General features: G+C 49.5%; 1 pseudogene; it reads left to right on the top strand.

The window, feature by feature from the left end:
• The window catches only part of LOC140846029 (solute carrier family 22 member 4-like), a 51366-nt pseudogene that overhangs the window by 35002 nt on the left and 3636 nt on the right, over positions 1–12728 (top strand).

Here is a 12728-nt window from a genome sequence, read left to right as displayed (position 1 = left end):
ACTTAAAGCAGGCGCATTACTAAGCTTAGCCTTGGGTTGTTTATTCAAAACTGGGTGGCCCATGCTTTAGGCAGTTGGGTTAAATGTTATTAGTCCTTTTTCCTGACTCTTGATGCCCTCTGCCCTCCTTTACATTTCCCCCCTTTTCTTGATCAGACTAAGGAATCTTCTGCAGTGGTATCTAGGGCCTGATATTTTTGGCGAAGGACCAGGAGTTGGACGGTGTCAAACTTCTCTTGCACAAACTTAAGCAGCCTATTTATTATACACGGGCCGATGGTAAGCAAAAGCAGCAGGATGACCAGTGGCCCTGCAACGGCCGAGAGGAGGGTAGCAAACCATGGCTTGTGCTTAAACCAAGATTCAAACAAGCCTTCGTTGCTGCTGCTTTCATATTCTTTACGCCGCCTGTCAAGATCTTTTTTTAGTTTGGCTAAGGAATCTCTAACTGCACCTGTCTTATCTACATAGAAACAGCATTCTTCTTTTAGGGCTGCGCATAGCCCACCTTCTTTTAAGAACAAGAGGTCCAGCCTCTTCGGTTCTGTAGGACCACCTCTGCCAAGGAGGTGAGGGATTGCTCCAGGTTTGATACTGACTGTCGGAGCTGTTCCAGGTCCCTGTCAACTGCCAGCCTCAGGGTTGTGAGCCCTTTTTCCCATGTCACGAGGGCTGTGACCCCAGTGCCTGCCCCTGCTATCCCTAGGGAGACAAGGATCCCAATGGTCAGGGCAGTAACAGCCTCCCTCTTGCTCCGGTGCAGATTCGGCCTTTCTTCCCAATAAGAAAGGAGAGAGTCATGAGAACGATATATTAGGTGAGGTAGAATGGCCACCAGCACACAAAACTCATTATTAGTATTGAACACAGAGGTGGATAGGGCGGGGGTGAGGCCTGTCTTTGAACAGAGCCACCAACCCGAGGAGGGTATAATCCACTTTCCTTGCTCCCACGGGGTGCTATTATAGGAGGAGCATAACTGGCTCTGGGCCGTAGGGACTGTGCCTACACATGTACCAGCGATAGAGACTTGAGCAATTATAAGTCTCCACGGTCTCCCGTCCCAGTAAGTGGGATGGGAGTTGTTGATAGTGTAGGAGCCATTTATCCCGACTGCCTCATAGAAGGGGGGTGAATCTGGGTAGCATAGCCAACAGGGATCAGTGAGGGAGGAAGTGGTGTGGTTAAGAGTCTCTACTACTGCCTGCACCATTTCCCACATGGGATTATCTAACCCGGAGGGAGTGTGCTGGTCCCATAACCCAGAGGTCGATGGACCCGGTCCTCTCGTGGGTTCTGGAGCAAGCGTCCTGGTCGGCATTTTCTCATCCTTTTTGCTCAGGCCCTTATCTTGGATTGAAGGTTTCTGGGGATTTATAACCGGGTTGGGACCTACGGCGGCGGTGGGAGCTAACAATGTTAATTTAATGGTGAGGGTTGAGCCTTCTTCCTCATGTCCCCAAGATTTATAGTACTTTATCCCCCATGTTAGCCCTCTTATCCACCATGATACCTCAGTCTTTTTGCCCATCTCAGTGAATTGAATTAGTACCCAATCCCGGTCCCGATCACAAGCCCTGTCCCTTTGCACGTGACGTGGGAGGCCCTGGTTGACATAAGAAAATTTGACAGCATCCCCTTTTGTAACCGGCCATTTCTGACCCCCATCGTTCGAGGTTACACAGGTCAATTTGGCACACCGGAAGGGCCCCCACCCACATGACTCTCCTTTACCTGCTTTTGGGCAGGCATAAAATCCCTGGGCCTGCGTGCCAGCCGAAGGGGCGATCCCCCAAAGGGTCCGGTAACCTTGGTTGATCCGTCGAAGGCAGAAAAACAGGTCAGGCCACCAGGTTCCGAGTGGCGCACTGTGTTCTGTGGTACTGATGACTTCCCCAGTTGCGCCATTGACCAGCACCCAGGTCAGGCCCCATGGCTGGGGGCGCTGGTCACAGATGTGGTTCCCTTTAAGGTCCATACTAAGGTACTTATCAGCAGGATCCCCTTCATCTTCGGCTTAGGTATAGTTTCAGGGGATTCGCAGGATGCTGCTGCACCTTCCACTCCTTCTTGCGGGCCCCTGGATCCTGATGAGGCAGGATCTTCCGAACGTGGGTGTGGTGCACCCAAGGAGCGATACCATCAACCTTGAGAGCAGTGGGGGTGGTAAACAATACAACGTAAGGTCCTTTCCACCTGGGCTCGAGAGTCTTCACTTGGTGTCTCTTGACCCACACCATATCCCCTGGGACTATGCCATGTTCCGGGCTCGGAATTTTCCCGCCCTCATAATACGCTCTGATCAGGGGCCAGATTTCCTGCTGCACTTTAGCAAGAGCTTGCAACACCTTCAGATAGTCAGGGGATGGGTCCTCTACACCGGGAAGCTGCACTCGCCGGATTATGGGTGGAGGAGCCCCGTACATTATCTCAAATGGAGTTAAACTATGTACATAGGGGGAGATCCGAGCACGGAAGATGGCTAAGGGGAGGAGGGTCACCCATTCCCCGCCAGTCTCCAATACCAATTTAGAAAGGGTCTCCTTCAGGGTCCGATTCATTCTTTCTACCTGCCCAGAGCTTTGTGGGTTATAAGCACAATGTAACTTCCAATCTACTCCCAAAGCTAGGGCTAGTCCTTGCAGGACTTTGCTAATGAAAGCCGGGCCATTATCAGAACCTATTGCTTCAGGGACCCCATATCTGGGGATGATTTCCTCAATTAATCTTTTTGCTACTACCTGGCTAGTCTCATGCTTGGTTGGAAAGGCCTCCACCCACCCAGAGAAAGTATCTACCATAACCAGCAAATACTTGTATCCATACTTCCCTGGTTTTATTTCGGTGAAGTCTATTTCCCAATTCCTCCCTGGAGCCCTCCCCCTTTCCCGGGTACCTGCTGGATGCAGCCCTCTTGGGGCTGGTCTTAGCCTTGCACCACTACTGCATTTATTTGTGATCTGATGAGCTGCCTCATTCTGGTGGGGAAACACCAACTGCACAGACTGAAAAAGGCTGAGCAGCTTTTTCCAGCCTAGATGGGTGGACTTGTGCAGATTAGCAAGCATGTACTGCCCCAATGCTTCAGGCAGGATCAACCTACCTTCTTGGTCCCTACTCCAATTTCCCTCCCTAAACACTTTCCCCGAGACTTGTTTCTTAATCCACTCAAGATCCTGGGGGGAATACTCAGGTTTGGGTGGCAAGGCGGGCAGTTCAGGTATGGGTATTTCGAGGACTGCAAGTACAAGGGAGTCCGAGAGGGCTGCCTTTTTAGCTTCCGCATCAGCATGGCTGTTGCCAACGGCCTCAGGTGTCTTCTTTGATTGGTGGCCCGGTACATGTATAACTGCTACTGATTTGGGTTTTTCGACAGCAGCTAGTAGTCTTTGGACTTCTTGCAGATTCCTCAGTCCCTTCCCTTCCGCGGAACGGAATCCTCTTTCTCGGTAGATGGCACCGTGGACATGGACAGTGCCAAAGGCATATCTGCTATCTGTGTATATGTTGGCCCTCTTGCCTTCTGCTCTTTCCAGGGCCTCAGCGAGAGCAATAAGTTCCGCCTTCTGTGCTGAGGTGCCAGGGGGCAGAGCTGCGCTCCAGACAACTTCCCCATCGTGGGTTACTACAGCTGCCCCTGCTCTCCTGACCCCCTCCTGCACAAAACTGCTCCCATCCGTATACCAATTCAGCTCACAGCTTGGTAACGGTGTGTCTTTCAGGTCTGCTCGCACCTGGATAATTTCGGAAAGGATGTCTCCACAGTCATGGATGGGGGTCGTCAGATCTGGGTCCGGCAGAAGGGTGGCAGGATTTAGGGTTGCCGGGTCAGAGAAGGCGATTCGTGGAGAGTTTAGTAGGAGCCCTTGGTAGTGGGTGAGTCTTGCGTTCATCATCCATTTTCCTGGAGGATGGCTGAGGATCCCCTCTACGGTATGTGGGGCTGTTATTCTTAGGTTCTGGCCAAAAGTCAGCTTGTCTGCCTCCTTTACCAGTAGAGCGATGGCTGCTAGGATACGCAGACAAGGTGGCCACCCAGAGGCCACTGGGTCTAGCCGCTTGGACAAATAGGCCACAGGTCTCTTCTGTGGGCCCAGCTGCTGAACCAGGACTCCTTTGGCCACTCCCTTCTTTTCATCTATAAACAGGATAAAGGGTTTTTCTGGGTCTGGCAGAGATAGGGTGGGGGCCTGGAGGAGAGCTTCTTTTAGTCTGTCAAAAGCCTCTTGTCGTTCCTGAGTCCATTGCCAGCCTGGCCCTTCTTTGGTCGCTTCATATGGTGGTCGGGCTATTTCTGCGTACCCTGGAATCCAAAGCCTGCAAAACCCCGCTGAGCCAAGAAATTCTCTCACTCCCCAGGGTGAGGAGGGGACGGGGATAGTCAGGATAGTTTGTTTCATAGCCTGTGTTAGCCACCTGGCCCCATTAGATATTTCGTACCCCAGGTAGACAACTGACCTCTGACGGATGTGGGCTTTCTTGGCGCTGGCTCGATATCCCAGTTCGCCTAGTTCAGCCAGCAAGTTCCCTGTGGCTTCTTCACACTCCTCACGGGTTTCTGTAGCCAGCAACAGGTCATCCACATACTGCAGCAGTGTCACGCGGGGGTGGCTCCTACGAAAGGGCTCCAGGTCCTGGCTTAGGGCTTCATTGAATAAGGTGGGAGAGTTCTTGAAAGCCCTGTGGCAGTCTAGTCCAGGTAAGCTGCCCTTTTCTTCCTCCCCCTGGTTCTTGCCACTCAAAGGCAAACAAAGGCTGACTAACTTCAGAGAGTGGGATACTGAAGAAGGCGTCTTTCAGGTCCAGAGTAGTATAACACACATGTGCGGGTGGCAGGTAGCTGAGTAGGGTGTAAGGGTTGGGCATTGTAGGATAGATGTCTTCTACCCTCTCATTGACCTTTTGCAAGTCCTGCACCGGTCTGTAATCTCCACTGCCAGGCTTCCTTATTGGAAACAGGGGCGTATTCCATGCAGATTGGCAGGTTTTAAGGATTCCTGTCTCCAATAGTCTATGGATATGGGGTGCTATTCCTTTCCTAGCCTCTTCCGGCATTGGATATTGCTGGACCCGGATGGGTAGAGCCGCAGCTTTGAGTTGAACAATGACCGGGGATAGGTGTTTAGCGAGACCAATTCCTCCAGTCTCGGCCCATGCGGAAGGGAACCTCTGTAACCAAGAGTCCATTTCTCCCCAGCCCCCCTTTTCTTGATCCACCTGAAACAGACGATGTTCGTCAGCCAGGGACAGAGTTAGCACATGCACCGGTTGTAGGGGTTGCCCTTCTTTGTCCATGATTTTTATCCATTCTGGTTCAAAATGAATGCGCACCCCAACCTTGGTTAGTAAGTCTCTACCTAACAGCGGTGCGGGGCTCTCAGGTACGACCAGAAACGAGTGAGAGACCTGATGCCTTCCTAGGTCCACTTTTCTGCTAGTGGTCCAGGCACATTTCTTGGACCCTGTCGTTCCCTGGACTATACTTGTGCGTCCTGGGTTCAGGGGACCGTGGGCCTGGTTGAGAACTCAATATTGTGCCCCAGTGTCTACCATGAACCCAATGGGAGTCCCCTCCACGCACAGGGTTACCCAGGACTTGGGGAGGGGTGCCGAGCCCCATCTACGTCAATCCTCCTCTCCTAGGTGCAGGGTTTTAACAGGGTTCCCTCCTCCTTGTTCCCTCCTTTGGGGGCACTCCCTCTTCCAATGTCCATATCTCTTGCACAGGGCGCATTGATCTTGTCCTAGTCGGGATTGGCGGGGTCCTGCTCCTCGAGGTGGCCTAGGGCCCTCCTTCACCCCGGCCAGGAATATCCTGGCCATCTCCTCCCTCTGCTTCTTGTTTTCCCTCTTCTGAAATTCTCTGTCTTCCTTCCTATTTTTCTCCTGTATTACCCATTTCTCTTTCCTCAGCCTTTCTTCTCTATCTTCCGGAGTTTCCTTAGCATTGAAGACCTTCTCTGCCTGCTGCAGCAGCTCTCTAATAGAGATCTCCCCCACATCCTCCCACTTGTGGAGTTTTCTCCGGATATCGGGGGCTGCCTGGTTGATGAATGAGAGGACTACAGCTGATCTGTGTTCCTCTGCTTCTGGGTTTATGGGGGTGTACTGCCTATAAGCATCAAACAGCCTTTCCAGATAAGCGGCTGGGCTTTCCATTTCCCCCTGAACAATAGTTTTTACCTTAGCCAGGTTAGTGGGCCATCTGGCAGCCGCCCAGAGACCGGTCCTCAGAGTCTGGCGGTAGACCCAGAGAAGCTCCCTACCTTCTGCAGTCCCGAAGTCCCAATCCGGGCGCGTAAGTGGGAACGCCTCATCGATGATGGGCTGGAGGGTAGTGGGTCTTCCATTCTCTCTGAGGACATTTTTCCTGGCCTCATTGAGGATACACTCTCGCTCTTCCGTCGTGAAGAGAGTGCAGAGCAATTGCTGGCAGTTGTCCCATGTGGGACGATGGGTAAACATAATGGACTCCACTAAACCTATAAGACACTTGGGGTCCTCTGAGAAGGGAGGGTTCTGAGTCCTCCAATTATAGAGGTCACTAGATGAAAAGGGCCAGTATTGGTATTGTTGAGCGATGCCTGTACCGATGGCACACACAGGCAGAACCAGCACTGCTCCTTCTGAGGTGGAGGAGGGAGCCTCCCCTTCTTGTTCCCTGGCCCCCCGAGGCCTTAATTGCATTCCTCCTGTTCTACCTGGTGCTCAGCGTGGGGCCAGGGCAGGGGAGTGTGGGGAAGCTCTTTCCGGCCTCCTGCCTCCCTCTGCTGAAGAGTCTGGGGAAGCTGCGGCCTCCTGGTTCCCACTGGGTTCCCCAGCCTCGTTTTCTATCCTCCCGGCAGCTTCACCCCCCTCCTCTGCATACGGGGGTGGCTGCTCAATCGGCAGAAGTGGGTAGAGAGGAGAACTGTCGGGGAGGACAGGCGGTGCACTCGGGCGCACAGGATTTCTGGCCCTGCGATCAGAGGGCTCGAATTTTTCCTGAGCAACTAGGACAGAGGTCTTTAGGGGGTCAGTATGAGGTTTCCCCACCAAAAAGGGCCTCATCCAGGATGGAGGATTCTCGGCTAGATCTTCCCAGACCAAGATATAGGGGAGTTGGTCAGGGTGGCCCTCAGGGCCTGGTCGGGAGATAATGGTTTTGACTTTGCCGATAAGGTCCAGGGAAAGAGATCCCTGGGTCAGCCAGCCTACTCCAAAGGAAGGCCACTCGACTGAGCAAAAGGTGTCAAGCTTATCCTTCTTGATGCCAAGGCTCATATTTAAGGCCTGTTTCTTGACCTCTGGGAAATGGGAAAGGATCAGACTCTTAGGAGTAGCCTGAGCCTGACCCATAGTGAAAAAGAAGAAGAAAAAGGATATGAGGGAGACAAAGGTGAAGGATGAAGATGCCACTTCAAACAAGATGACTGTTGTATGTGCTTGTGAACGGGTGCCTGTCGTTGCACAGTTTTCCTTCTGCGGGGGACGCGAATTTATCTGGGATTCGCGGCTGTAATCCCCTTATCCTGTCACGGGAGTCTTCTAGCGGTGGGCGCCCTAATGGCTCTTAATTGCCCGACCCGTGCCCGCGGGGAATGATGTAGTGGCAGAAAGGAGGAACGGAGAGAGCAGGAGAGCCTTAGAACAAGGTAACTTAAAATAAGAAGCGCATAAAAAAATATAAACCGAAACCAAAACACAGTAAAATAAACACCAAGCACACACACCACATCTGATCACACTCGTTCAGACCGGTCCTTCTCTCACTCTGGTGCGCACCACACTCACCACTTTCAGGATCCTCAAAAATTCTCGTTATTCTCCCAAAAGGCATCCACTCGGACCGCCGCAGAGTGACGAGCTTGATCTTTTCCTCCTCGGGCGCCAGTTTTCTGCTGATCAGACTTGCCTTCCTAAGGCCGAGTCACTCGGACCTTAGGGCCAGGATTGGTTACCTGGGCTTCACCCAGGGTCGCTAAACTGGGGACCAGGACTACCAACCCAGACTCTCTCACTCGGGGTCACTAACCCGAGACCATACACGGGATGGTGACTCCCGCTTTATAATGGATTTATGCAGACACGAGGGGGCGACCCTCGAATTGCACTGCCCCATCCGGACAATTAGACCTTGCCTCCAGCTGTCCTTTGTTCTCAGGGAAGCCACACGGATCCCGGATGAGCCCCCAAATGTTAGGGTCCAGGAACTCAGGGTTTTCCTGAGAGAACAAAGCACACAGGCATGGAGATGTAAGTACAGGCAAAGTCTTTATTCAGCCAGCAAGCTGGGGTTGACAGCACCTCCCCTGACACGCAGGCCGAGTCTGAGCTGCCGACCCCCAGGCAGCTTTAGGTATTGCTTATATAGGACTTTCACAGCCATTACACCGAAGCCCGCGCATTTCTACAACCAATAATTTTAAAACACATTCTATATTGTAACCTTTTAGGGAACACTCCAGTTGCCTGACCGCTTCAATTGTTATCTCTTGCTTACCCAAGCATGTCTATGTGACTTATCACGGATCACGCCCCCAGGCTGTTGCCCACTTCTAGTTATCTAACTTAAAGCAGGTGCATTTCTAAGCTTAGCCTCGGGTTGTTTATTCAAAACTGGGTGGCCCATGCTTTAGGCAGTTAGGTTAAATGTTATTAGTCCTTTTTCCTGACTCTTGATGCCCTCTGCCCTCCTTTACACCATTGATTAGAGGAGGCCTCTGTATCTGCTACCTGTAATTTATTTTCTAGGATCACTAAATACTGACAAATAGGTAAGGAAAACAAGAGCTGGCAGGAGAATGGCTAGGAGATTCTGAGAAATAAAAATCAGGGAAGACTAGAAAAATATAAATAAGTATAAAAATAAATAGAAAAAGTTAGGAAAGAATAGAAGTCAGCTGTATTGGAGCATCAGGTAAAAATGTGAACAATTGTGTAATAAACAAAATAAGTTTCTAGAAAAAAAATGTTTTTATAAGACAGCCTTGGCTGTCTTCCAAAAACTAGTTTGGGTTCTCAGTGACCTGGGAATCTATGCCAAGCTGTGAGTGCAGCCCACAGGAGGGCTGACCTCCCCTGACTGCAGAGACAGCCCAGGATTTACCTCAACCATTCTTCACCCAATAAACGGTGAGCCTCGCCAGCTGGCACACCAGGAATTCTCCCAGGGGGCAGAACACTGAAAAGATACTAGATTGTGTTTCTTTGATGAGCCACACTGGCTTTTTAGTTTTAGATGGTCCTTTCTGGCTGCACTGGCTTAAAACCACCCACTGGTAATGTTCCCCCTTTACGGTCTGTCCTGGCTTCAAGTACAGCTAACGATCGGTCATATGATTTGATTGGAACTTTGAACTTGAAGGTGCTTTTATTTATTCCCATAATCAGTGGAAATCCTATAAGGCCCCCCTCCTGATTTTCTCTAAAAAGACAAAGTAGAATTTCACAAAATAAAATTTGGGGGCAACTTATAGTTCACAGTGTTAAGCCCTGTTACTGTGCAAAATTACAAACCATTAAAAATAAATTTTAGGTTTATTCCTGAATCTTCCCAGTGGCTGATATCCCAGAGAAGATTCAGAGAGGTTAAAGATACCATTCAAAAAGTTGCAAAAATGAGCAACATAGCTACCCTGGTGTGATTTTTGATCTTGTGTCAGTCAATATTTGCAGATGTTTCCCGTTGAGATCAGCTATGCATTCTTGATTTGATGGAGTTTAATTTAATTCAATACGTTTCAAGTGCCCACTTGTACCAGGCACTATATGAGGCCTTAGAGACACAATGAGGGTTATGTTCTGAGATAAAACCCACCTCGAAGGTCTAGGTACAAATTAATTGTAATAATATGTATAAACAGCTTAGCATACAGAAAGTGTTGTTTAAATATTAGTTGCCTTCCCTTTTGCAAGTTTATCACCAACTTTTTATTGGTGTTGCTCCATATTATTGATGCAGCTACATACTGGTAATTTCTGAACATCAGATTAAGTGGAAAGAAATGTTTTTGAGGGCTACTCCATGCATGGGCTCCCTGCAGCACCCTGTGTCTTACCAAAGCCTGCTGAGGAAGCTGTGCATGTCTTTAGTCTTCCTGCATCATGTCCAGAACCTTGAGGCCTGAGAGCACAGGCTGGAGGATTCGCCTGTGAAGCAGGAGGCCACAAGGAAAAGCAAAGTTTCTAAGATGCAGCCATGCTTCCCGGCAGTCTGTGAGGACTCACAGTGTCCTCAGCCATGCTGTGCCAGATCCTAGAGAAAACAAGAAAAATTAGACACAGCTCCTAGGTTAATGCAACTAAGAGTGTCAAGAGGATCAGGTGAAAGATAAAGAAATGCACAGGGAGGAAATGCTAAGTACCCAAGGAGTGGACACCGTGCCAGTAGAGGGTGAGCTGAGTGACTCAGGGCCAGAGATGCAGGTCCAAACCAGCGAGGAAGCTTAGATGAATGAAGAGGATGGGACAGGACATTCTTGGCCATGAGTAGGGTAGGGGACAGCTCAGGAAAATCAGGGGGGCCGCAGTGACAACATGCATGCCCCTGGCTCAAGTCTGTGCTACTGGCTACCCCAGAAAGCAGGACTCTGTGGAGGGTGGGAGGCATGCCAGGGCTCTGCTCGTGGGCTTCCCCCATCCCTGGCCTTTGGCAGAAGCAGACACCTGTTAATGGCTGGAGGATTATTACATTGGCTGTGAACCCAAGCTCTCAGAGAACTGTGGAGACAGACATCTCTTAATTCTTTGCTCCTCAGTGCAAGAATTCCATGTCCCCTCTTAGTTTAACAGGATGCAAAAATAACATTAGGAGTGTCTAACACCTGTGCATCTCAGGGCTGTGCTAAATGTTTATCAATATTAGTATAAGCTTTATACTGTTATAATACTAACAACTGCAATTAATGTAATCAGTATGTAATAGAATTACATTACTAATTATTAATATATAAAGTTATCATTGATTAATATAATATTAATTCTTAACATTAATTATTGGATATGTGGTCTGATTCCTGTCTTTGAGGAACTTACAGTCCAGTAGTAAAGCACAGACCTCCATGGGTGAAAGCAACCATAAGATGTATAAGAGATGTAAAGTTATGGACAAAGAAAGATAAAGTCCAGTGTCCAAACACATGCTTCTGAGGGTGTTTCTTGCTGCCATGAGGCATGTGAAGCCTGACATGGACAAGCCTGCTGGGGGAGAGGGAGCATGTGCTCTCCCGAGGCCAGTCATCACCCTGCTCACCTTGGTAGGGCCCTCCTCGGAGGACCTGCGGAGCCCTGTGCCAACAAATGTGGCCTGCCCAGAATGATAATAGAGAGCCCCCCAGATGCCAGGCGCTTGATGCTCTTACTAGCCTTAGCTCGGAGGTGCTACTATAGGCCTGCTTTTCAGGGGAGGAAACAGAGGTACAGAGAAGTTAAGTAATTTGCCCAGGGCCACACAGCCAGAAGTCGCACTAGGTCTCTCTGGTGCCAAAGTGAGTGTTCTTCACAACTGCACTTTCTTATCTCATGTTGGGGCAGTGGCATTAACTTGGACAGGAAAACATGTAGAACATATCTTGGAAAGTCATCTTGGGCTTCTCTGGCTTTCTTTCTGATGCACCTTTAACCTGTTCATGACACCCAGTGCAAGGGCATTTTGGTGGCTCCATGCAGGTCTGGCTACAAGAATGTTCTTATCCTGAGGTTTCCCAATCTGGCTGCTTCTCAAAACCACCCAAGGAGCTTAAAACATCCAGATTCCCAGGCCTCTGGACCCTAGGAAATATTCAGATTCAACAGACCTAGGGTGGGATCTGTCAATCTGTGTTTTCACAAGGACCCTGTGGAAGCACCAAGTGTTAGTATAGGCCTGAGCCATGGGTCTTTTCTGTGCACAGCACTACTCCCAGAGCCCTCCAGGAGAAACACTAGTTCCTGCTAGTTTATGCAGGTGCTTTGTTTTTTTGTGCCAACAGGGTTATACTGCTGGGGGTGGGGGTGGGGCACTTCCTAGAGTTATACACTCCAAATAGTGTAGAAGAAAAATGGGAGTATGGCTGTTAGCTGCTTGAGGAGGTGTCTGATTATTCTTGGACACAGGATGCTACTGTCTGGAGAGCAGTGGCTGCACAGGCTGTTTTGACACTCATTCCTTCACAAGAGACACTCTTTTCTCAGCATCTTACTGCATACACGCTGTAGCGCCACAGAGTCCTTGCACTTTATCCTGAGATAAAGGGCACTTTATTCCCCACCTCAGAGCCTTGTAACTTTTTAGTTTCAACACTGATAAATTTGGTTATCTAGATTCCTAATACATGGCAAATGAACTTCAGTAAATGTAAAAGTAAAGGAGAGAAGCCCATTGATAGTGATAAGAAATTGCCCCTAACCACTGACAGCTAGCATCTTTTCCTTAACGGTGCAGTAATGATAATAACAGTTCAAATGTGTTGGGAATTTACCATGACTCAAGTACTAGGCTAAATGTTTTATATATATAATCTCACCTAATCTTCTCAACTCCCAATTATTACATCCATTCTACAGAGAAGGAAACTGAGGCTCCAAGAGGACAAAGGGTTACTTGTCCAAGGTCCCCAGTTAACCTGAGTCTGTTCTGATGCTGAGATAACAAGAAAAGTATAAGTAGATGTGGACCTCAAGGCAGTTTGGGGCTCTATGGTCCTACCTACTCAACAAAGTCCTAAGGATCACAGCTCAGCATGGCTGGGGTCACCTGTAGTGATGCT

The sequence above is a fragment of the Manis javanica genome, chromosome 14 (genome assembly GCF_040802235.1).
Source record: "Manis javanica isolate MJ-LG chromosome 14, MJ_LKY, whole genome shotgun sequence".
NCBI classification, from domain to species: Eukaryota; Metazoa; Chordata; class Mammalia; order Pholidota; family Manidae; genus Manis; species Manis javanica.
The sequence above is the reverse complement of the archived record's forward strand: the minus strand, read 5'-3'. Positions and strand labels throughout refer to the sequence as shown.